Source organism: Mixophyes fleayi, chromosome 4, assembly GCF_038048845.1.
Source record: "Mixophyes fleayi isolate aMixFle1 chromosome 4, aMixFle1.hap1, whole genome shotgun sequence".
NCBI classification, from domain to species: domain Eukaryota; kingdom Metazoa; phylum Chordata; class Amphibia; order Anura; family Limnodynastidae; genus Mixophyes; species Mixophyes fleayi.
In genome coordinates this window covers 8,238,299-8,265,449 of record NC_134405.1, presented here as the reverse complement: position 1 = coordinate 8,265,449, position 27,151 = coordinate 8,238,299, and the positions used below count along the sequence as shown (strand labels likewise).

At 39.8% G+C, this 27,151-nt stretch overlaps 1 pseudogene; it reads right to left on the bottom strand.

The window, feature by feature from the left end:
- The window catches only part of LOC142149625 (uncharacterized), an 82,943-nt pseudogene that overhangs the window by 15,853 nt on the left and 39,939 nt on the right, over positions 1 to 27,151 (bottom strand).

The following is a 27,151-nucleotide window of genomic DNA, read 5'->3' as shown; positions in this document are numbered from 1 at the left end:
CTGTTGGTTCCTGTGGTTGCTACTGGTTACCTCCGTGTGCCGCTGAGTCCTGCCGCTGTGGTCAGCGCTATCGTCCATCTCCTGCTGATCCACTCTCCACGCCTTCACGTGTTCCACTGGTCTCTACCCTCCTGTCAGCATTGGATTTGTATCTCATCTACTACCCTCTGCTGGATCATCTCCATTCTCCTGGGTTCCCTATGAGTCCAGTTCCACGTGTTGCTGACTCCTGTGGATTCGTGTCCCTGCCGGTCTACTCACCTGTGCGCTGCACCTGCTAGACCGCTGCCTCACCTATCCAGGGACTTCCTATCCAGTCGGTCTCCAGCCGCTCAGGTACCGCTGCAATCCCATCTGACTGCTACTGCTGAACCACGGTATGCATACTTCTCATTGACTGTGCTGTGTATTGCATATCTTGCTGGACTGTGTTTGGTTCTCTCTGGAGTCTGCTATCCGCTGAGTCTATTGCCATCATTGACTGTGTTATCATTGTGCTGGACTACTTCAAGAGACTTTCTAGATTGCAGACCTGCTCAGTCATTTATATCCATATATATATCTATATTGTGCATATTACTGTGGATCGTGTATAAGGTGCCTGTGTATATCCTGTGTTGCAGTCTTCCCCTGTGCACCTCCTCACATATATATTCAGTGGTACAACTTGCTGATGTCAGACCACTGATCCCTGTTTCCGGTATCACCTGTTCCATCATTCTCTCACATAGCAGTGGTACAACTTGCTACCGCAGATCACTGACTACCTGTATACCTCCACTTGGATTCCATTCCTTCACTCAGACAGCGGTGCAACTTGCTACCCGCAGACCGCTGACTCTCATCACCTCCTTGTTTCTGTTGGACATTCCTCCTCACTATAGCAGTGGTACAACTTGCTATCGCAGACCACTGACTACCTTCACGTGTCCTTGTCCATACAGTTCCTTGTGTATTATTACCTCATTATTACCAGTGTTGCTAGTCATAGACTTTCCTGAGCATCTCATCGGCCATCATTTCATGTTCCGTGATCACCCAGCTACCAGAGTACTCTATTACCATCTACATTGCTCTGGTAAGCCTACCATCTGGTGATCCCTGGGTAAAGACTCCTAGTGCCCGTGACAGTATGTCAACATTTTAAAGGTGAAGACATTATTACCGTGTTGACATTATTTTGGTCGACATTATAACAGTGTAGACATTATCTAAGTCAACATTATGATTTAGACATTTTACATTTCAAAACGTATTCAAATTCATTGTAGACATTTCTACTACATCCCTCTAATACATTTGCTGTATGATAATAATGATAACTGGTCTTTGCAATGTTTTTATTATTGGCTCTCATATTATCAGCATCACACAACCCCTTAAATATCACCTCTGGTTCCATCTTCTAAAATATAGCAGAGTGTACAATATTAATTAATACTGAAAAAAGATGTTAGTTCCACAATCAAAAACAGATTTTCCACATGTATCATGATCAGATTTTATTCAACAACAAGTGTGATAGAAACAGCCGCCAGTAAAATAAATGGTAATTACAGATATTGTGTGAGCATTGTTCTTCAGTCTATATGCAGGTCAGTGCTGTATGATTTGGATAAGTAATAAAATACAAGTAGACTGGGGAGCAATGTCTCCTCCTTGAGGCTTATTTAATAACATGGTGTGAAGAACAAGGATTTGCTGTAACCCGTAGAAACCAGATATCAGCTATTAGTACTCTGGTGTCATCAAAACAACAAATGTGATGATCTGATTGGTTATTAGGGGATACAGCAACCAAGATAGCATTTGAACGGTATGAGGGAAACATTAAGGAGATGTAACAGAGACCAATGGGAGCACATGTAGTGTGGAACAGGGCAGTGTGCAGTGTTAGTTTAGATATGTTCGGTAGTCATAGCTCTGCCTGTCATAGAAGGAATCCCAGTACTGAGAAGAGCTGCTCGAACTCTCTTCTGGATAGAACATTCTTTATCCTACTAGTCCCTTTACCTGCATGAGCAGAGCAGCTGTATATTACAGAGCTCAGGAAGGGCTGCCCCATTGTCATTGTGTGATTGTGTACTGCATCTCTAGATCATTACAGTTAGACCATTCCAGAAAATGCCCCCAAGTCCCCTTGCCAGACCACTCTTGTCTTCTCTGACATATAACATGGCCTTGATGTTATATATAACACTTGCCAGATTGAAAAAAAAATAAAACTGCATATCCCCTATATGGATATTATGGTGATAGAACAACATAACTTGCTTATGATACATATTCTACATTCAGATCCTCAGGGTGACTCTTGTGTATGAATCTTCTGGTGAGTGACAAGTGCTCTTCTTTTAATTTAACACTTGCTGCTCCTGTGTGAATCCTCTGATGCTGTATAAGAGCTGGCTTGTGGGTAAAACTCTTGCTACAGTCAGAGTATTTAAATGGTTTGTCTCTTGTGTGAATCATCTGATGTGCAAGAAAACATGAATTATGAGTTAAACACTTGGTACATTCAGAGTATTAAAATAATTTCTCTTCTGTCTGGATCTTCCAATGTTTTTCAAGAGATGACGTTTGAATAAAACATTTGCTACATTCAGAGCATTTGAATGGTTTCTCTCCTGTGTGAATCCTCTCATGTCTTACAAGACTTGAATTTTTGGTAAAGCACTAGCTACATTCAGAGCATTTATATGATTTCTCTCCTCTGTGAATTCTGTGATGTGCATCAAGATTTAACTTTTTGGTAAAACACTTGTAGCATTCAGAGCATTTAAATGGCTTCATTCTTGTGTGAGTCCTCTGATGTATGGTCAGTTGTGATTTATGAGCAAAACTTTTGAGACATTCAGAATATAGATAGGGCTTCTAGCACATTATTCACCAGCAGCTTATTTGTAGAAGGTTTCTTTTATAAAAAAATAAATAAGACTGTGTAAATCCAAAAGAGTTTATTAGGAACTGATGTTTGTAGTCTGTATGACATGTAGATGAGACTATAGTTTTGGAACACTCATGTTCAGAGTACAAAGTCCTTGCCCAAAATGTCTTCTGTTTTTAGTATGATCCTGTTCATTAATTCACCTAAGAGAAAAAAGTGTGTTAATGGTTTATTTAAATGGGTTCTCTCCTGTGTGAATCCTGTGATGTTTTACGAGATCTGATTTTTGGGTAAAACACTTGCTACATTCAGAGCAATTGAATGGTTTCTCTCCTGTGTGAATCATCTCATGTCTTACAAGACTTGAATTCTTTGTAAAACACTTGCTACATTCAGAGCATTTAAATGCTTTCTCTCCTGTGTGAATCCTCTGATGTGAAACAAGATGTGAATTCTGGGTAAAAGACTTGCTACATTCAGAGCATTCAAATGGTTTCTCTCCTGTGTGAATCCTCTGATGTGCAACAAGATGTGAATTCTGGGTAAAACACTTGCTACATTCAGAGCATTTAAATGGTTTCTCTTCTGTGTGAATCCTCTGATGTGCATCAAGATTTGACTTTTTGGTAAAACACTTGTAACATTCAGAACATTTATATGGCTTCATTCTTGTGTGAGTCCTCTGATGTAGTTGTGATTTACAAGCAAAAACTTTGTGACATTCAGAGCAGAGATAGGACTTCTAGCGTATTAGTTACCAGCAACTTATTTGTAGAAGGTTTCTTCTATTAAAAAATAAAATAATTTGAAAGAATTTATGAAGAACTGATGTTTGTAGTCTGTATGACATGTAGATGAGACTATTCTTTTGGAACACTCATGTTTAGAGTACAAAGTCCTTTCCCAAAATGTCTTCTGTTTTTAGTGTGATCCTGTTCATTAATTCACCTAAGAGAAAAAAGTTTGTTAATATTTAGAAGCCTTATACAATAATTAATCTACTTTAACAAAAGTAATGTTTGTACAGAAGACAAATATATTTTATACACAAGCAATTATGACCCAACCATTTGCAATTGTTTTTATTCTTGTGTATATTGCCACATATATTCATAAATAAAACTGTGGAGACTTATCTGTACACTCACAGATGACAAAAAGCTGTGATACATCCCTAGAGGAGATTAAGTACTCTCCACATACTCACTATTACATCAGAAGAAAAACAGATCAAAATGAGGAAAGAAATCTTGTTTTTCAATATTTACTAATGATAATACAAATTACAGAATATAAAAAGAACAAATGATTACCCTAATAATTATAATTCTGTTAGGTTGCAGTGCTAACAATACAAACATTGTAAAGACATAGACGTACCACACATATATAACAATACGATATCTACAACATAATATATGCGCAATTGTGTTTATGTATCAATAAAATTACCTTACTCTGGTGATTTCTGCTTCTATAACTTTCTTTCCTGATCTTTCTTTCTAACTATTCCATCCTTCCAGCTCTGCAGCCACCAAATCACTAACACTGGGCTGATAATGCCTATTTATAGACATTCCTCCCCATCTCTCTGCAATAGGTCCCGGGATGACCAAAATATATTCTCAAACTGTTTCTTTCCAGGTCTCTCACTTTCTTGGCATGTAAATGATGTATACACATTTCTAAAATCAATTACTATAAAAGAAAATTCTAATTAGACCTTGACTCATGGTAAAATCTTGCATTCTAATTAGATTATCATAGTATCTGACTTCCTGTTATGTCAACAAATAGACCTTTTGTTTTTTATGTATGTATGTATTGTCTAGGCAGCCCTAACTCTGATTTCAATGTGATTCACTGTTAAAAATAAGCCATAATTGTCACGGGCACTAGGAGTCTTTACCCAGGGATCACCAGGTGATAGGCTTACCAGAGCAGTATAGATGGTAATATGGTACTCTGGTAGCAGGGTGATCACGGAACAGGAAATAGCAGATGATGGAGATGCTCAGGAAAGTCTATGACTAGCAGCACTGGTAATATGGATGTAGAAATACACGAGGAACTGTATGGACAAAGGACACGTGAAGGTAGTCAGTGGTCTGCGGTAGCAAGTTGTACCACTGCTATAGTGAGGAGGAATGTCCAACAGAAACGAGGAGGTGATGAGAGTCAGCGGTCTGCGGATAGCAAGTTGTACCGCTGTCTGAGTGAAGGAATGGAATCCAAGTGGAGGTATCCGGGGAGTCAGTGGTCTGCGTTAGCAAGTTGTACCACTGCTATGTGAGAGGATACTGGAACAGGTGACACAGGAAACAGGGATCAGTGGTCTGCCTCTAGCAAGTTGTACCACTGAATATATATGTGAGGAGGAGCACGGGGAGAGACTGCAATACAGGGGATACACGGGCACCTTAAACTTGATCCACAATAGCATGCACAATATATTAATGACTGAACAGCACTGCAATAATAGAAAGTCACTTGAGGTAATCCGGCACAAGATAACACAGTCAATGATGGCAATAGTCTCAGCGGATAGTAAACTCCAGAGGAGAACAAACTCAGTCCAGCAAGATATGCAATACACCAGCACAGTCAATGAGAAGTATGCATACCGTGGTTTAGAAGCAGGCTGTCAGACAGGAGTGCAGAGATACCTGAACGGCTGGAGGCCGGCAGGATGCGAAGTCCCTGGAGGGGTGAAGCGGTAATCAAGTAGGTGCAGCGCACAGGTAGGTAGACCAGCAGGGGAACAAATACTCAGGAAGCAGTAGTATGTAGAACTGGACTCCTGGAGGACCCTGAAGAGTAGCGATGATCTAGATGAGCTGAAAACAGTGAGGCGCAGATCCGATGCAGACTGGCGAGTAGAGACCAGCGGGAACACGGAGAAGCACGGAGAGCGGGTCAGCTGTTGTAGGACGAGTAGAACTGAGGAGTAGCAGCAGCAGGACTCTGCAGATATACGGAGGTAGCGGATAGCAACCAGCAGGTGCAGCAACGATGAAACACGGGAGAGCAGAGCTGATCTGGAACTGTTGAGCACGGAGAGTAGCGGATAGGAATCAGTTGTAGCAGTCTCGAGGAAACACGGGAGAGATGAGATGAGCTGAAGACTGAAGCGCACGGAGGCAGCGGATAGGAATCAGCCAAACAGTCACGATGAAACACAGGCGAGTTGAAGTGGATTGAAGACTGTAGTGCACGGAGGCAGCGGATAGGAATCAGCTAACAGTCATGATGGCACACAGGTGAGTTGAAGTAGATTGAAGACTGTAGTGCACGGAGGCAGCGGATAGGAATCAGCTAACAGTCACGATGATACATAGCAGAGTTGAAGTGGCTTGAAGACTGTAGTGCACGGAGGCAGCGGATAGGAATCAGCTAACAGTCACGATGATACACAGGAGGGTTGAAGTGGTTAGGAAACCACAGGAGTAGAAGTGGTCTGGAAACCACAGGGGTAGAAGTGGTTTGGAAACCACAGGAATCAGCAGCGCTGAATACACGAGGAAACGCAGGAACACCTTCAGAGGCTCATGGGGAATGAGACTCCAAGATCAGGCAACGTGGTATTGACCACAGGTGCTTAATATAGGGAGTGTTGCCTGATCTGCCAATTAAGTTAAAGGGACAGGTACTGAAGGGTTTGAAAGGGCTGCGCATGCGCAGACCCTCAGGATGGAGGACGGCCACGGTTCCTAAATGTACGGGAAGAAGCACTCACAGTCCGGTGAGTGACAGTACCCCCCCTTTTAAAGGTGGGCACAGAACGCCTGGAACCGGGCTTGTCCGGATTTTTTGGAATAAAACTTCTTAAGAAGAGCTGGGGCGTTGAGATCTTCAGCTTTGATCCATGAACGCTCCTCATTACCAAAGCCCTTCCAATGAACGAGGAAACGGAGAACTCCTCGCGAAATTTTTGCGTCCAATACCTGAGTAATCTCGAAATCTTCCTCCTGATGAACTTGAACTGGCTGAGGTGCTGAAGGAGGAGTCGAGAAACGGTTGATGATGAGAGGTTTGAGCAAGGACACATGGAAGGCATTGGAAATACGAAGATTCTTAGGAAGTAGAAGTTTAACACAAACTGGATTTATTACTTGAATGATCCTATATGGACCAATAAAACGAGGAGCGAATTTCATAGATGGGACCTTCAAATGAATATTTTTGGTGGATAACCAGACACGATCTCCAATTTTTAGTGGTGGAATAGCCCGCCTCTTCTTATCTGCGAAAGACTTATATTTGGTAGATGTCTTCTTTAAACAGGTTTTGACCTGAGACCAGATATTTTTGAAGGTCTGATAAACAGTCTCTACAGCAGGGACTTGGGTGGGAGGGAGGGCAGGAAATTCCGGAAAAGACGGATGGTGACCGTAAACCACAAAGAATGGAGTTTTGGACGATGACTCATGGTACATGTTGTTATGGGCGAATTCAGCCCAAGGAAGCAATTCTACCCAGTTGTCTTGATTGGCTGATGAGAACATCCTTATAAAGGTCTCGAGATCTTGATTGACCCGTTCAGTTTGTCCGTTTTATTGCGGATGGTAAGAAGATGAGAGTGCTAATCGTATGCCCAAGGTTTTACAAAGGGCCCGCCAGAATCTGGAAACGAATTGTACTCCTCTATCTGACACAATCTCAGACGGACATCCATGGATACGAAAGATTTCTTTAACGAAATGTTCAGCCAGAGTAGACGAGGAAGGCAAACCAGACAAAGGGACAAAATGAGCCATCTTCGAAAATCTGTCTACCACTACCCAAATAGTATTATAATTTTTACTAGGTGGCAGATCGGTAACAAAGTCCATACTAATATGGGTCCAGGGCTTGGACGGAATGGGTAGTGGTTGCAGCAACCCTGCTGGAGTTCTGCGGGAAGATTTAAACTGAGAACACAACTCACAGGAAGCAATAAACTCTTTGACGTCTCTCCTCATCGAGGGCCACCAGTAACTTCGAGAGAGAATCTCAAAGGTCTTGCGTTCACCAGCGTGTCCAGAAAAACGAGAAGAATGGAACCACGAAAGGATTTTCCTCCTCAGAGTAGGAGGCACGAGAGTCTTCCCAAATGGTAGCATTTTGGTGGAAGAAGCAGCCAGCGAGATACATTTGGGGTCTAGTATAGAATGGTTGGAAAACTCTTCAATGTCAGAGGACGTCACAAAAGCTCGAGATAGAGCGTCCGCTTTCTTGTTCTTGGCAGCTGGTTTGAAGGTTATAATTAATTCGAAACGGGAAAAGAAAAGAGACCATCTTGCTTGACGAGGATTCAAGCATTGAGCAGACTGTAGATATGACAGGTTCTTATGATCCGTGAAAATCGTCACCGGATGACGAGCTCCTTCCAATAAGTATCTCCACTCCTCTAATGCAACTTTGATAGCCAGCAACTCCTTGTCCCCGATCGTATAATTTTTCTCTGCAGGCAGGAGACCCCGAGAGTAAAAGGCACAAGGATGGAATTTTTGTTGCTCCGAGCGTTGGGAGAGAATGGCTCCTAAGCCCACATTAGAGGCATCAACTTCTAGGAAGAAGGGAAGTGTCACATCAGGCTGTCGAAGAATGGGAGCAGAGGAGAAGGACTCTTTAAGAATTTGAAAGGCTTGGAGAGCCTCGGATGACCATTGCTTAGTATTAGCCCCTTTACGAGTCAGGGCCACAATAGGAGATGCAATGGACGAGAAGTCTTGAATGAAGCGTCTATAGTAATTGGCGAAACCTAAAAAACACTGGATAGCACGAAGAGTAGTTGGCTGCGGCCAATGTAATACAGCATTCACCTTGTCTGGATCCATCTTCAGGCCAACTCCGGAAACAATATACCCCAAGAATGGAATCTGGGGCAACTCGAATGAACATTTTTCTAGTTTGCAGAATAATGAATTTTTCCGGAGTCTGGAGAGGACCTCTGCCACATGTTGGTGATGAGAAGGCAGGTCCTGTGAAAAGATCAATATGTCGTCCAGGTAGACAACGACACATACATATAATAAGTCCCGAAAGATCTCATTAACGAAGCCTTGGAAAACAGCGGGGGCATTGCACAACCCGAAAGGCATTACTAGATATTCATAATGCCCATCTCTGGTGTTGAACGCTGTCTTCCATTCGTCACCGGGACGGATTCTAATTAAATTATAGGCACCACGAAGATCCAACTTGGTAAAGATCCGAGCTCCCTTGATGCGATCAAATAACTCAGTGATCAACGGAATGGGATACCGATTCTTAATAGTAATGGCGTTGAGTCCACGAAAATCTATGCAGGGGCGTAATGATCCATCCTTCTTTTTTACGAAGAAGAACCCGGCTCCAGCGGGAGAGGTGGAAGGTCGAATAAACCCTCGCTGGAGATTCTCCTGGATGTACTCAGATGTGGCTTGAGTTTCAGGTAACGAAAGTGGATAGACCCGACCCCTGGGAGGAGTCTTGCCAGGTAGCAGATCGATCGGACAATCCCAAGAACGATGAGGAGGAAGACGTTCAGACTGAGCTTTATCAAAAACATCGGCAAATGAAGCATACTGAGGAGGGAGTCCCGGTGAGGAAGATGAGATGGAAGATTGCTGTACTTTAAGAGGAATGACTTGAGAAAGACAACGATGATGACATTCAGCTCCCCAAGACGTAACTTGAGGAGTGCGCCAGTAAATCTGGGGAGAGTGACATTGAAGCCATGGAAGGCCTAAGACAATCGGACTTGTCGTAACTGGAAGAATTAAAAACGAAATTTCTTCATGGTGTAGCACACCAATCTGAAGTGTTACTGGAGACGTACTCTGAGTGATGAGACCATTGATGAGACGTGATCCATCTATAGCAGTCACAGTAATCTGTGTTTTCAAAGTAATCACTGGTAGGGACCATTGATTCACTAGGGATTTAGAAATGAAATTTCCTGCTGCTCCAGAATCAATCAATGCCTGTGACTCAAAGGATTTGGTAGCAAAGGAAATCGTAACATCAAAAGCGCAGACTTTTAATTTCATAGAAGATGGAGAGGACTCCAGGGACCCTAACTTCACCTCTCCAGAACTAGTTAGGGCCTGGCATTTCCCGATTTCTTAGGGCAAGAACTGAGCATATGTGTGGAATCAGCACAATAGATACAAAGTCTATTCTTTACTCTTCGTTTCTTCTCTTCTAAAGATAATTCGGAACGTCCTATCTCCATGGGAATCACGGAAGGTGAAGCTGGACGAAACTGAGGGGTTGAGCGAAGAGGTGCTTTAACAGGAGTTGTTTTCTCAGATTCTCTTTCACGAAACCTCATGTCTACACGATGGCAAAGAGAGATCAAATCTTCTAGTGACGAAGGAAGCTCTTGGGTAGTCAGTGCATCTTTAATTTTATCGGAGAGCCCCTGCCAGAAGGCGGCAATTAATGCTTCAGTGTTCCACTGAAGTTCAGAGGCTAAGATCCTAAATTGAATGACGTACTGGCCTACTGTATGAGAACCTTGACGTAAACGAAGAATGCTGGAAGCAGCGGAGGTCACACGACCTGGTTCATCGAACACACTTCGGAACATAGAAATGAATTTGGCACTATCTTGTAATACAGGATCGTTCCTTTCCCACAGAGGGGAGGCCCAAGCCAGAGCTTGTCCAGAAAACAATGAGATAAGATAGGCCACTCTGGAACGGTGGGTAGAAAATGAACTGAGCATTGGTTGAGAAAACCCCTACAAGTTTTGGGGTCTCCATTGTACTTGGACGGAGTAGGCAGGTGAAGCGTGGGAGCTGTAGACACCTGGGATGGCACTGGGGAAACGGAGAAAAGCACAGGAGCTTCAACATTAGCTGTAACAGGCTGTCCAGATGGTCCTTGGGAGGCTAACGACTGGTAGCATTGAAGTAACAGCTGTTGGCGGGCATCCTGTTGCTCCACATGGGTGACCAGATGCTGCAGCATCTCTTTGGCTGTAGGTTCCGTATCTGGGTCTGTCATGGCCTGATCTTACTGTCACGGGCACTAGGAGTCTTTACCCAGGGATCACCAGGTGATAGGCTTACCAGAGCAGTATAGATGGTAATATGGTACTCTGGTAGCAGGGTGATCACGGAACAGGAAATAGCAGATGATGGAGATGCTCAGGAAAGTCTATGACTAGCAGCACTGGTAATATGGATGTAGAAATACACGAGGAACTGTATGGACAAAGGACACGTGAAGGTAGTCAGTGGTCTGCGGTAGCAAGTTGTACCACTGCTATAGTGAGGAGGAATGTCCAACAGAAACGAGGAGGTGATGAGAGTCAGCGGTCTGCGGATAGCAAGTTGTACCGCTGTCTGAGTGAAGGAATGGAATCCAAGTGGAGGTATCCGGGGAGTCAGTGGTCTGCGTTAGCAAGTTGTACCACTGCTATGTGAGAGGATACTGGAACAGGTGACACAGGAAACAGGGATCAGTGGTCTGCCTCTAGCAAGTTGTACCACTGAATATATATGTGAGGAGGAGCACGGGGAGAGACTGCAATACAGGGGATACACGGGCACCTTAAACTTGATCCACAATAGCATGCACAATATATTAATGACTGAACAGCACTGCAATAATAGAAAGTCACTTGAGGTAATCAGGCACAAGATAACACAGTCAATGATGGCAATAGTCTCAGCGGATAGTAAACTCCAGAGGAGAACAAACTCAGTCCAGCAAGATATGCAATACATCAGCACAGTCAATGAGAAGTATGCATACCGTGGTTAAGAAGCAGGCTGTCAGACAGGAGTGCAGAGATACCTGAACGGCTGGAGGCCGGCAGGATGCGAAGTCCCTGGAGGGGTGAAGCGGTAATCAAGTAGGTGCAGCGCACAGGTAGGTAGACCAGCAGGGGAACAAATACTCAGGAAGCAGTAGTATGTAGAACTGGACTCCTGGAGGACCCTGAAGAGTAGGGATGATCTAGATGAACTGAAAACAGTGAGCCGCAGATCCGATGCAGACTGGCGAGTAGAGACCAGCGGGAACACGGAGAAGCACGGAGAGCGGGTCAGCTGTTGTAGGACGAGTAGAACTGAGGAGTAGCAGCAGCAGGACTCTGCAGATACACGGAGGTAGCGGATAGCAACCAGCAGGTGCAGCAACGATGAAACACGGGAGAGCAGAGCTGAGCTGGAACTGTTGAGCACGGAGAGTAGCGGATAGGAATCAGTTGTAGCAGTCTCGAGGAAACACGGGAGAGATGAGATGAGCTGAAGACTGAAGCGCACGGAGGCAGCGGATAGGAATCAGCCAAACAGTCACGATGAAACACAGGCGAGTTGAAGTGGATTGAAGACTGTAGTGCACGGAGGCAGCGGATAGGAATCAGCTAACAGTCATGATGGCACACAGGTGAGTTGAAGTAGATTGAAGACTGTAGTGCACGGAGGCAGCGGATAGGAATCAGCTAACAGTCACGATGATACATAGCAGAGTTGAAGTGGCTTGAAGACTGTAGTGCACGGAGGCAGCGGATAGGAATCAGCTAACAGTCACGATGATACACAGGAGGGTTGAAGTGGTCTGGAAACCACAGGAGTAGAAGTGGTCTGGAAACCACAGGGGTAGAAGTGGTTTGGAAACCACAGGAGTAGAAGTGGTCTGGAAACCACAGGGGTAGAAGTGGTTTGGAAACCACAGGAATCAGCAGCGCTGAATACACGAGGAAACGCAGGAACACCTTCAGAGGCTCATGGGGAATGAGACTCCAAGATCAGGCAACGTGGTATTGACCACAGGTGCTTAATATAGGGAGTGTTGCCTGATCTGCCAATTAAGTTAAAGGGACAGGTACTGAAGGGTTTGAAAGGGCTGCGCATGCGCAGACCCTCAGGATGGAGGACGGCCACGGTTCCTAAATGTACGGGAAGAAGCACTCACAGTCCGGTGAGTGACAATAATATAAAGTATTATGCAATAAATACACGTTATCCTCAAGATAAAGCCTCAGATCTTGTACATCTTTGACCAGCCAAGAACAGATTTACAAAAGCAGATGAAGAACACTGAGTAAGGTGCTAATAATAAGGGAAAGATACCAAGGTATTAAAAGTAGAATTAAAATTACCTACATACATTCTAAATAAACACTGTGAAGGCTTTCTCTGTACATCCTTACAAGACACAAAGCTGTGATATATCCGCACAGGAGACAATGGACTCATCACCTACTCACTATTAATGAAGCAGTTTACATATTTAGTTGTAGGTGGTGCTCCCGTGAACAAAATAGTCAATAAGTTCACTTAAGAGGGCACTCTGGAGTCACATAATATATTATTTTATATATAGTATAACTTATATTGTATAATATATATATATATATATAAATAATATGGGGTAATTCCGCAATATAATGTTTGGACTTTAGAGTAATAATCATCTCTATTAATAGACATATCATATTATGAAGAAAATTGGGTGCATGGTTTATAGTGAAGCAATAATTGAGCTATTTGCTGACATTTATCATATGATGGCCCTGTAATAATTTATCCAGTTAAGTTAACCATTGTTTTTATATTTCTTTACTGTGATAATTCTAAAATGCTTCCTAGTATAGGCAGATCTGTCTGTTGTTACTATTATTCAGTTTTAAGCAAATATATCTTGTTCACACATGATAAAGAGATGACATCGGTATAAATACCAGTAAATTATCCCAGTTTTTCTCATCTTTATATCTTCTTTTATATGTTTCTCTATGAGGAGCTCTCCCAGGACAAAGTGTTACTATTACAAGAAGAAAAGATAAATGATCTCAGTATTGAAGACTCTCTCAATCCTCACTAATGTTGTGACAAGAAAAAATCGTTTAGAACAAATATTTATTTATATCTAGTTTTCCCAAACAATCTATTACAATGAAAATGATGATGTGATCAGTAGTAATAGAAGATATATGTGAGAATGTAACACAGGGGGAAGGACGTCTCCCCTTAGGTCATTGTTAACTAGTTAGTGTTCTATATTTTTTAAACAATATTGTATTACATTTACCTTAGTGGTGCAGTGTCTCCCACCAATAATCTCTTATATAATTATAGGGTTCAGGTCACTTCTTACTTTATATCACATCTGACAGCTTCTACTATAGTAAGTAGAATGATTTCCATTTATTCCATAATTCCATATAATTAGCACTAAGATAACAATTTTCAATACAGTGTAAAACACTTCTCTATATAGTGCAAAATAAAACACTTCTTGCTCAGTCTATTAATCTGGTCACACTCATGGCCCCTTATGACTGATATGGGGATGGAATCACTGATACAAATACATAGAATATGGAAGTGATAACTTGGTAACTCCCTCAGATTGTAGTGATACATTTTTTAATACTACATAATTATATTTTGGACACCTGAAGGGATGTAATTTGGACACACACTAATATACATGACTGTGAATGGGAATTTTCTGAGAATCTATAGGAAGATAAGAATGTATAAAACAAATTTTCAGAACATTATCTGAGAAATAGGCTTTCCTGTTAATGTTAATTACCTCTTGGAGAAAATACACTATCTGGAGTAATCATAATGTTATTAAATACAGTACATATATTACACAAATTACACAAGAGTACTGGTAGGTAGATATATATATATATATATATATATATATATATAAAACAGAAAGAAAGTTGTCAGCGCTTATCCTTTAAACTGCATATCTGTATGTGTCTAGCAAAATGAAAACATGAGGTATTAGTTCATATTTTGATCAAAAGACTTAAGCCTGCATCCCACGTCAAGGGTACCTCATTATATGCAGGTCCTACATTGACCTATATGCTTTAAACACTATTAAAATGCAGTTAAAATCAGATGCACTCACCTCCCAGGTATAGGGGTTTACATCTAGCAAAGGTTGGCTTGTGAGCCACACCCAAATGTGCCTTAAATAGTCTTGATGGACAGCTGCTATGACAAAAAGGCAATATTTTGAAACAAAACCAGAGAAAAATAAGCCCGCGCTCGGTATATCCCACATTATATATGGTACCAGCTGCTTGGCAACAAGCCCGCGCTCGGTATATCCCATATTGTATGTGGTACCAGCTGCATGGCAATATAAATGCCCATATATGTATACAAAACAGAAAGAAAGTTGTCAGCGCTTATCCTTTAAACTGCATATCTGTATGTGTCTAGCAAAATGAAAACATGAGGTATTAGTTCATATTTTGATCAAAAGACTTAAGCCTGCATCCCACGTCAAGGGTACCTCATTATATGCAGGTCCTACACTGACCTATATGCTTTAAACACTATTAAAATGCAGTTAAAATCAAAAAATTTGTTTCAAAATATTGCCTTTTTGTCATAGCAGCTGTCCATCAAGACTATTTAAGGCACATTTGGGTGTGGCTCACAAGCCAACCTTTGCTAGATGTAAACCCCTATACCTGGGAGGTGAGTGCATCTGATTTTAACTGCATTTTAATAGTGTTTAAAGCATATAGGTCAGTGTAGGACCTGCATATAATGAGGTACCCTTGACGTGGGATGCAGGCTTAAGTCTTTTGATCAAAATATGAACTAATACCTCATGTTTTCATTTTGCTAGACACATACAGATATGCAGTTTAAAGGATAAGCGCTGACAACTTTCTTTCTGTTTTGTATACATATATGGGCATTTATATTGCCATGCAGCTGGTACCACATACAATATGGGATATACCGAGCGCGGGCTTGTTGCCAAGCAGCTGGTACCATATATAATGTGGGATATACCGAGCGCGGGCTTATTTTTCTCTGGTTTTGTTTCAAAATATTGCCTTTTTGTCATAGCAGCTGTCCATCAAGACTATTTAAGGCACATTTGGGTGTGGCTCACAAGCCAACCTTTGCTAGATGTAAACCCCTATACCTGGGAGGTGAGTGCATCTGATTTTAACTGCATTTTAATAGTGTTTAAAGCATATAGGTCAATGTAGGACCTGCATATAATGAGGTACCCTTGACGTGGGATGCAGGCTTAAGTCTTTTGATCAAAATATGAACTAATACCTCATGTTTTCATTTTGCTAGACACATACAGATATGCAGTTTAAAGGATAAGCGCTGACAACTTTCTTTCTGTTTTGTATACATATATGGGCATTTATATTGCCATGCAGCTGGTACCACATACAATATGGGATATACCGAGCGCGGGCTTGTTGCCAAGCAGCTGGTACCATATATAATGTGGGATATACCGAGCGCGGGCTTATTTTTCTCTGGTTTTGTTTCAAAATATTGCCTTTTTGTCATAGCAGCTGTCCATCAAGACTATTTAAGGCACATTTGGGTGTGGCTCACAAGCCAACCTTTGCTAGATGTAAACCCCTATACCTGGGAGGTGAGTGCATCTGATTTTAACTGCATTTTAATAGTGTTTAAAGCATATAGGTCAGTGTAGGACCTGCATATAATGAGGTACCCTTAAACGTGGGATGCAGGCTTAAGTCTTTTGATCAAAATATGAACTAATACCTCATGTTTTCATTTTGCTAGACACATACAGATATGCAGTTTAAAGGATAAGCGCTGACAACTTTCTTTCTGTTTTGTATACATATATGGGCATTTATATTGCCATGCAGATGGTACCACATACAATATGGGATATACCGAGCGCGGGCTTGTTGCCAAGCAGCTGGTACCATATATAATGTGGGATATACCGAGCGTGGGCTTATTTTTCTCTGATATATATATATATATATATATATATATATATATATATATATATATATATATTACACACACGATACCACAGTACTGATAGAGAATATATAGATATATTATACACATGATACCACAGTACTGCTAGAGAATATATTAATATAATACACAGATGATGCCACAGTACTGATAGGGAATATATATTATTGCCAAACTATACTTATTATCATGTATACAACGGTTGGCTCATAAAACTATTTGAACCATTATCTTAAGCAATTGTGCAACAATTGTTGACTTTTATAATTATGGGAGATCTAAATTTTTCCCGTCCTTACATATATGACTCATACAATTTAGGTGAAAATCTAGAAATGTCCATAAATATGTTTATGTATATATTACAAACATAATGGTTCATGTATATCTAACTACACTGCAACCATAGGAGAAAGCAGATACATATAATGTACAGTGTATTATCAGGATATTTAAAGATCAACACATGTAACACAGCTTTGTTTTACAATGTAATATTTACTAATAGATAATACAATGTGCAGAATATACAATGCACAGTAATGTACTCTAATAGTTATAATGTTGTTAGATTGTAATAATAACTATATAAACATTGCTAAGACAAAAACACATCCCATATTTACAATACAATATCTATAATATAACAGTTATAAATGTTTGTGTATATATCAGTATATTCTTACTCTGAAGATTTCTCCTTCTATCTCTTTCCCTCCTGACCATTCTTACTGTTCCATCCTTCCAGCTCTCCAGCCACCAACTCACTAACACTGGGCTGATACTGTCTATTTATAGTCATTCCTCCCCATCTCTCTTCAATAGTTCCCGGGATGACCAGAAGGTTCTCAGACTGTTTGTCTCCAGGTCTCTCATGTAAATATCACTGACATGTAAATGAGGTATAAACATTCCTAAGGTCACTGACTTCAAAGGAAAATACTAATTAGACCTTGGCAGGTGGTAAAATCTCACATACTAATTAGATCAGCACAGTCTGGACCTTTCGTTTAGGATTTGTCTATTGTGTAGTCAGACAGTGTGAGCAGAATGTCCTATTGTACATATCAGCAGTAACTCTGATATTAATTTTATTCATTGCTTAAAATACACTATAACAAAAGATATAAATAAATTATTTAATATAAATGAAATTGTAAAGGCAGATTATTGAGGATATTCATCTAAATAAAGCCAGAATGATACATATAGCAGAACCTCATTTATAACTATCAAATCTATTTAATACACAATAAAAAAAACTCCTTTTCAATTGTTATAAAGCAGATGATAGCACCCTCAGGAACATGATTGAAAGATTTATGTATACAATTATTAGAACTAGCTGTTAACAATGATCATATATCAGGTAACTTAATGTCACCTGGGTTCACTGTGCAATGTCATTCATGGAATCTGGGATTGAAAACAGACAGTCAGTATACAGGTGATAAATGTTGAGATCTAAAACCCTTCAATTACCAGAGTTCTGCCTTAAAATAACAGGGAAAAATAGGCTCATCATAGATATCGAATTTCATAAATGCTGAAAGCAGAGATCTACTTCTGAGAATAATGTGACCAATCCTTAGGGAGACTGAAGTAAGAACCTTGACACGTTTCTGTGCTGTTGGACTTTCATCAGAAGGATGAATCCAGGTGACACAGTCTCAGTATTTATATGTGATGTATTCATCCCAACTGATCACTAATCATCTGTACAAATGGAAAGACGAATGTCCAACTTTGTAAGGATTGCTGCAAACCTCTTTGATATTTAAGATATAAAATTCAGAACATATAAAAAAATCTGTCAAAATCTGTTTATACCCAGATTCAAATGGTTACAGGTATATTGGTGTGTGAGCCTAACACAGGAAAGTGTTCATGCACTTGTATTATGATTTCTAATGCATCCTGTTTTCGTCACATAAAGATATAACACACACATGATATCACAGTACTGATAGAGAATATATAGATATATTACACACATGATACCACAGTACTGATAGAGAATATAGAGATATATTACACACATGATACCACAGTACTGATAGAGAATATATAGATATATTACATATATAATACCACAGTACTGATAGAGAATATATAGATATATTACATATATAATACCACAGTACTGATAGAGAATATATAGATATAATACACACATGATACCACAGTACTGATAGAGAATATATAGATATATTATACACATGATACCATAGTACTGATAGAGAATATATAGATATATTACACACATGATACCACAGTACTGATAGAGAATATATAGATATATTACACACATGATACCACAGTACTGATAGAGAATATATAGATATATTACACACATGATACCACAGTACTAATAGAGAATATATAGATATATTACACACATGATACCACAGTACTGATAGAGAATATATTATTTTTAAACTACATTTACTATATTATCATGTAATCAATGGTTGGCTCATGGAACTATTTGGTCTTAATCTTAAGTAATTGTGCAACAAAAGTTTCCATTTAAGATTATGGGAGAATTAAATTATTCCTATACTTACATATATGACTCATACAGTGTGGAAGAAAACCTAGAAATGTCCATTAATATATTTATGCATATTTTAAAAATTTACATTAATATTTAGTTATTCCTCCCCATCTCTCCTCAGTAGGTTCCTGGATGACCAAAATATATTCTCAGCCTGTTTGTCTCCAGGTAATATTTAAATTAGGGTTTCATAAAATGTGTAAGTTTTCCTTCATCAATGCACAGTCTTATGTACACATCATTGCCTTGTAAATGAGATATAAACATTCCTAAGGTCACTTACTACAAAGGAAAATACTAATTAAAACCTCAAAAGGTGGTAAAATCTTCTAATTAGACCTCACAGTTTCAGACATCCTGTTATGTCAACAAATGGACCTTTTCTTTAGGATTCACCTATTGTCTATGCAGAGGGTGTGAGCAGAAAGACCTGTTCTATGTATCAGCAGTAACTCTGATTTCAATATGATTCACTGATAAAAATAAGACATAATACACAGACTTATTTTATTGTACTGTAAGGACGCACATCTGGGACATATCTCAAAGGACACCCCTTTAATCTAATAATAATCATACTAATACTACTACTAATAATAATAATAATAAGTTATGTTTCTGAAATTACTCCATTTGCATTCGTTCATAGACTAGATCACATACTTCAGCAGATACTTGAATAAAAATGACTTAAAGAAACATTACTTGTTGTTTATTTAAGCATTTTATGTATGTGATTTTTTTTTACAAAACAGCGTCTTGTGCACAGATCATACAGCTGCTCTTGATTCAATAACAAGTACTAAAAGGGAATCTAAGCAGCTTGGTCCTCTGTTGTTTGCTGACAGTGTACAATGCAGATCCCCTCTGTGGACATTACCTGGATGGTGATGAAACCGGTCAGGACATTTTTATGACATATTGTTGGAGCTCATGAAAGGATCAAAGAAATTCATTGCCATTCACAGGCTGAATTGGACATTTATACTATTGTCATCGGTTGCAGTATAAACCACGGTGGAGCGTCTCTGCAGCTCACTCCTAGGCTGGAGCTGTCTCCTTTCCACAAGATGGAGACGGCTATCAGTGAGTACATTGGTGACGCTAATTACACCTATCTGTCGGTCACAGAAGAGACCCGTGCCCACCGCTGCTTACGGTTACATGGGATCCCTGCCAGACAGCTTTCTTCAACTGTTCAGTTTCACATACAGGAGGCTTCAGCCCTAACCTGGAATAAGGAACTTAATCTACACAATGCTGCAATTTAACGTTGGATAATAGAAAACTATAAACACTGTATTACTAGACGTGATCATATTTTTTTATGACATTGCAAACAGCCTAAAGTGGTTCTGAATATATTTATTTTTGGGTGTGAGCAGAAAAATCTGTTTTACATATCAGCAGTTTCTCTGATTTCAATATATTTCATCATAAATAATTAGACATAAAACACACACATATAAATCTACAATGATTATGTTAATATGTTTAGCACAGTGATGTATGTTTATATTTAGTGTAGGATTTGTCCAGAAGGGGTAGACTTCAGTGTGAGTTGGTCATTTTTTCAATACAGATTACAGCTTAAATAGCATTAATAATGTCGTTGGTGAGTGCAGAGGATCCTATGTTTATGTAAAAATATCCTGTATATTACAAGCAGGACAACACTCAGAATGGGCATAAAATCATAGTTATTAGGTTAATCCAACTGAGTAACGAGTTGATACAAAAGACCACAACAAGTGACAAAAGGACGACCTCTGGATTAACTTGTTGCTGAAATGGATTAACCTAATAAATATGATTTTGTGTTCATTCTGAGTGTTGTCCTGATTGTAATATACTATATTATGCTCCCTGCTTCTGCCCCGGATCTGTACAAGATACAAGTGAGTGCTGCTGCCCTTATTATATTTATACTATATAATATATGGTATAATATATATTAGGTGATGTAAGGTTATCTGTGCTGTTCCCCCCACCTCTCCTGTGTCCTATTATATCTCCCCTGGTAACACTCGCAGTAGACAGTTCCGCTTCAGAATATAATTCATACTCCTTACCTAGAAAGCCCTCGACCACTCCTTTCCACACTACATATCCAACCTCATTTCCTCACACACTCCCTCCCACCTGCTCCACTCAGCCAATGACAGCAGCCCAACCTCCTCACTGATTCCCTCTTCCAACTCCCACCACCAGAATTTCTCCCGTGCTCTTCCCAACCTCTGTAACACATCCCCACTCTAAATTACACTATCAATCAGTGTCAAAGCCGATAAACATTCCTTAAATCTCATGTTTTCATTCAATCCTACCAGCCCTCCTCCTTACTCTCCCTCCTCTCCTTCCCCTACCTCAGCTGACCCAACTCTGTTTCACCTACTCTGTGTCCACCCATCCCCTCTAGAATGTAAGCTCTCATGAGCAGGGTGCTCTCGCCTAGTGTTTTCCTTATATCATTATGTTGTTTTGTTGTTTTAATTTATGCTATATTGTTAACTTTGTTCTTATTGTTTTGTCATTGTGCTGTATGTTCTAACCTCCTGTGTGCAACGCTACAGATATAATAGTAACATTTAGTTGTTATACATACTTGCAGACCTAAAACACATCACTTAGTCCTTGAATAAATCATATCAGTTTCATGTGTGGTGCTTTTTAAGCTTCGCTACATATATCTTTTTTAATAAACATTATGGTATTATGGATTTTCCTGGTGCTCCGAGTGCCATCACACAGAGACTTGTGTGCTTTACACAACAAGGGAAATGATTAGTTTGGACAGAACACAGAGCATAAAACATATGTCTATGGAGATGCTTCATGTCACACTGCACCAGCAATGGTCATTCATCGTGTAACAATACATTACAGGGAGTCCCAAAGCAGGTGGGCCTGTGTGCTGTCACTGCCTGGGACGATTCTTAGTCTGCCCTGTGTGTATACTATATAATACCTCCTGTACTGTGTAGTATTACCTCACCTGTGTACTATTACCTCTATCCTGTGTACTATTACCTCCCTTGTGTACTATTACCTCCCCTGTGTACTATTACCTCCCCTGTGTACTATTACCTCTCTCCTGTGTATTATTACCTCTCCTGTGTACTATTACCTCTCACCTGTGTACTATTACCTCTCCCCTGTGTACTATTATCTCTCTCCTGTGTACTATTACCTCTCCTGTGTACTATTACCTCTCCTGTGTAGTATTACCTCCCCTGTGTACTATTACCTCTCCTGTGTATTATTACCTCTACTGTGCACTATTACCTCTCCCCTGTGTACTAGTACCTCTCCCCTGTATACTATTACCTCTCCTGTGTATTATTACCTCTCCTGTGTATTATTGCCTCTCCTGTGTATTATTACCTCTCCTGTGTACTATAACCTCTCCTGTGTACTATTACCTCCCCTGTGTACTATTACCTCTCCTGTGTACTATTACCTCTCCACTGTGTACTATTACCTCTCCTGTGTATTATTACCTCTACTGTGTACTATTACCTCTACTGTGTACTTATACTTCTCCTGCGTATTATTACCTCTCCTGTGTACTATTACCTCTCCTGTGTACTATACCTTTACCCTGCATACTATTACCTCTCCCCTGCGTACTATTACCTCTCCCCTGTGTACTATTACCTCTCCTGTTTACTATTACCTCTCCCATGTATATTATTACCTCTCCTGTGTATTATTGCCTCCCCTGTGTATTATTACCTCTCCTGTGTACTATGACCTCTCCTGTGTACTATTACCTCTCCTGTGTACTATTACCTCCCCTGTGTACTATTACCTCCCCTGTGTACTATTACCTCTCCTGTGTACTATTACCTCTCCTGTGTACTATTACCTCCCCTGTGTACTATTACCTCCCCTGTGTACTATTACCTCTCCTGTGTATTATTACCTCTCCTGTGTACTATTACCTCTCCTGTGTACTATACCTTTACCCTGTGTACTATAACCTCCCCTGTGTACTATTACCTCTCCCCTGTGTACTATTACCTCTCCCCTGTGTACTATTACCTCTCCCCTGTGTACTATTACCTCTCCTGTGTTATTGCCTCTCCTGTGTATTATTACCTCTCCTGTGTACTATTACCTCTCCTGTGTACTATTACCTCTCCCCTGTGTACTATTACCTCTCCCCTGTGTACTATTACATCTCCTGTGTACTATTAACTCTCCTGTGTACTATTAACTCTCCTGTGTACTATTAACTCTCCTGTGTACTATTAACTCTCCTGTGTATTATTACCTCTCCTGTGTACTATTACATCTCCTGTGTACTATTACCTCCCATGTGTAATATCACCTTTACCCTGGTAACAAACATAATGGACAGTTCTGTTTGTGAAATTACTCACTTTCCCGTCATCCATACACTAGATCACATACTGCAGCAGATATTTGAATAAAAATGACTTAAAAACATTGCTTGTGATATACAGATATACAACACAACAAGGCAATAAAGCATTTAACGGCATGCAGGATATTTACACCAATATATTTCAATGCCAAATTTACACTTCATAGAGCGAATGTATGAAATTATCTATCACTTTGTCTGAAATACATCAGTATAAAAACAAGGATTGGAAGTCAGTCACCCACCCATTCACTTGTACAGGTCACTAACAGAGAACAGCTCAGATTGCCTGATAGATGACATGGGTTAGGGGCAAGGATAGAAGAACATGAGGCTCTCTGTACTAGTGTTTTCCTTATGTAATTATGTCATTTTGTGAATTATGATTATATAGTTATGTAAAATTGTGTTTGCATTTATATAATATTGTCACATTTGTACTTAACTTAGTTTGCCATTTTGTTGTATGTTCTAACCTCCTGTGTGCGACGCCACAGATCCCTTGTGGTGCCTTATAAATAAAGGATAATAATAATTTTAAAAACAAAGTGACCATAAAAGGACATAATTGGCAAAGCTAACAGAGCGAAGACCCCGTAAGTGAAGTAAATGAAAGTGACCACACGCAGCAGACGATCCTAATATAATGTGAAGACTGTTATTATGACAATAATGTGAGTGACCACTAGGGGGTGCAGCTAGAGGATTGTGGCACAGTGGAAGTATAATACTTTTATATAAGACACATAAAGACAAGGTGACTACTAATATCCATATTACAGGTAAATTGTACAGCGACAAATAAAAGTCCCAAAATTCAGGTCAGTAAGTACGCCTCGTTGGAATTTAATGAATCCAAGTTTCTGCAACCTTCTGTTATCTAAGCTTGTTGACTAGAAAGGAGTAAGCTTAGTCTGGTTTATCATAGAAGTGCTACTGCGTTTTTTAAGGTTAATGGCAGCCTTTTTAGAAAGTAGAGTGTTACATTGTTCCTTAAGTGTGATGTTTATGTTATAAAGAGGTCAGGAGAAGGACTGGATGAGCAGTGATCCAAATTGTTTCTCTAAATTTTACATTTCTAAGGTTGATATTTTTCTAGAGCATAGATGCCGCCTTAATGTGAGACCTCAGATATAGATTTGTGTGTTTCACAGACTATCTCTGAAGGTAAGTACCGAGTGTCATGACTAACTCTTCCCCTTCATACATCTCTGACCTTATCAAGAGATAGACTCCAGCTCAACCACAGTGTTCTACCTCTGACCTTCCACTCTCTCCCGCTGTTAATCCTTCTACCGCTCCCATCTCTAAGACTTCTTCTGATCTGCTCCCAACCAATGGAATTCCTTTCAAAACTCATCTCTTCAAGCTTTTCTACCATACTCCCTCCTAGACCATCATGTCCACTCCAACTATTTCTTCTGTCAACCTCATTCACTTATGTCCTATCTGCTTCGACTGTCTCTCATTACTCCCTCTCTCTAGAATGTAAGCTATCATGGGCAGAGTCCTTTATTCCCTAAACCTCATGTCTGTCATTCTCATATGACTCTGATAGAACAGTGTTTTCAGTTGTTTGTTCACTCTTACACACATGGAACTCATACTTGTATCCATACTAGCTGTATGCCAGCTCATGACTATCCATGTACATGTTGTTATACTTAATTGTATTTATGGATGAGCTAATATATTTATTATATTCGTGTTTGTCGTATCTGTAAGATGTATGTCATATTTGTAAGCAGATTGTCCGGCACTATGGTATCTGTGGAGCACTAGATATAAACGATGATGATGAAGATGATGAATGTCGTCAGAAGTAATAAAATCAAAGAAGTCTTTGATGGATATCGAGAGCTAAAGATCAAATTGAAAATAGTGAATAATCCAACCACATTCAGTATTATTGTGGGGTGGTAATGAAATTATATGTTAATAAAGCCCTGCATAATGTGTCCATAAAATGGGAATGATCTCTGGGAAGGTTGTCTTCTGCGTGAAAAGGGAGCCCATAAAGGACATATCTATATGGGAGTAGACTTGGTGGATACAGAATAGTTAGTAATATTTTTATTTTTTTCATGAACAGTTATAATTTATTTCTATTTTTTCAAGCAAATTTGGCATTACAAGTAGGGCAGTAATTTAATGCAAGGGCCTGGAGGTGGTCTGAGGGTATTGCGGGGTACTGGAGTTGATGGATATGTGTGTATATATGTAATAGGGAGATGTTAGTTTAGTGTACTAAATTAGCCACCATTACACAGTGAGTAGTTGTTTCTCTCTAGGACAGGAGACAAGGACAGACAGCAGCTAGCAGGGAATACTATGTATCTTTCCTTTTACTCAGCAATTACTGATTGTCAGTAAGACCCTGTGCCTGATTCATCAAGTCATGTAAACTGAGAGCAATGTGCGCTTTAATTTAAAGCTCCCAGTAATCAGCTCTGCAGACTCCTGAGTTCAACAATTAACGGATCTGAAAAACCTATTCAATTAATGTCCCCTGTTAATAATATAGGCATTAATTAAAAAAATGTTTTTTTCGGTTTTTTTCCCCCAATACATTTATTAGGATGTTTGTAATATCTACTGAACATAAAATACATTGTTACAGTTCCTCCTGATTGCAAACACATGTTATAGCATGCATACGAGACTGTCATCACTAGTAATCAGGACCTAAACTAGTCTTGTACCTGGAGCAAGAGATACAGCAGAGAATGAAGTACCTGAGAGATTCCCAGAGCTTGAATCTGATGTGGCTCTGTGTACTCGTGTTTGACACGCCCTTACTGTACATAGAATAAGGGAGAACGCCGCTTCCCCGTCCGTTCCCTTACAGAAATTGTAACCTGTAGTAAGTGTTCTTTGCATATGCAGATGAAATGAACATTGCTGTGTTTAGTTGTGAATGGTCTGGATATGGGCATTCACAGAATAAATTTGCGGATTATACACATAAAATTCTCATTTATGTTCTTTGATGAATCAGACCCAGTGTTTATATTTCATATTTCAGTACAGGCAAAAAAAAGCACATTGCTAATACATTTGCTGTGTGTTACTAATTTTTTGTTTTTTGCTGTGTTTTCATCAATGGTTATCATGTTGTCAGCATGGGTGACCACCTAATTATCACCCCTGGTTCCATCTTCTGAAAATGCAGAAGAGTGTACAGTGCTCATTACTACTGAAATAGATATTAGTTCCACATTTAAAAAGAGAATATCCACATTTTTAATGTCAGTTTTTATTAAACATCAAGTGTGATAGAAACAGCTGCCAGTAACATAAATGGTAATTACAGATATTGTGTGAACATGGTCCTTCAGTCTATATACAGTTCAGTGATGTCTGATGACAATCACTATACATTACTATACTATACTATACTTTTGAAGGACATTTACAGGTACCCTGGGAAATAATGTGTTTTCCTTGGGAGTTATTTAATTACATAGTGTGAAGAACAAAGATGTGCTATAACCCATAGCAACCAGATATCAGCTACTAGTAGTCTGCTATCATCATACCAGCAAATGTGATGATCTGATTGGTTGCTATGGGATACAGCAGCCAGT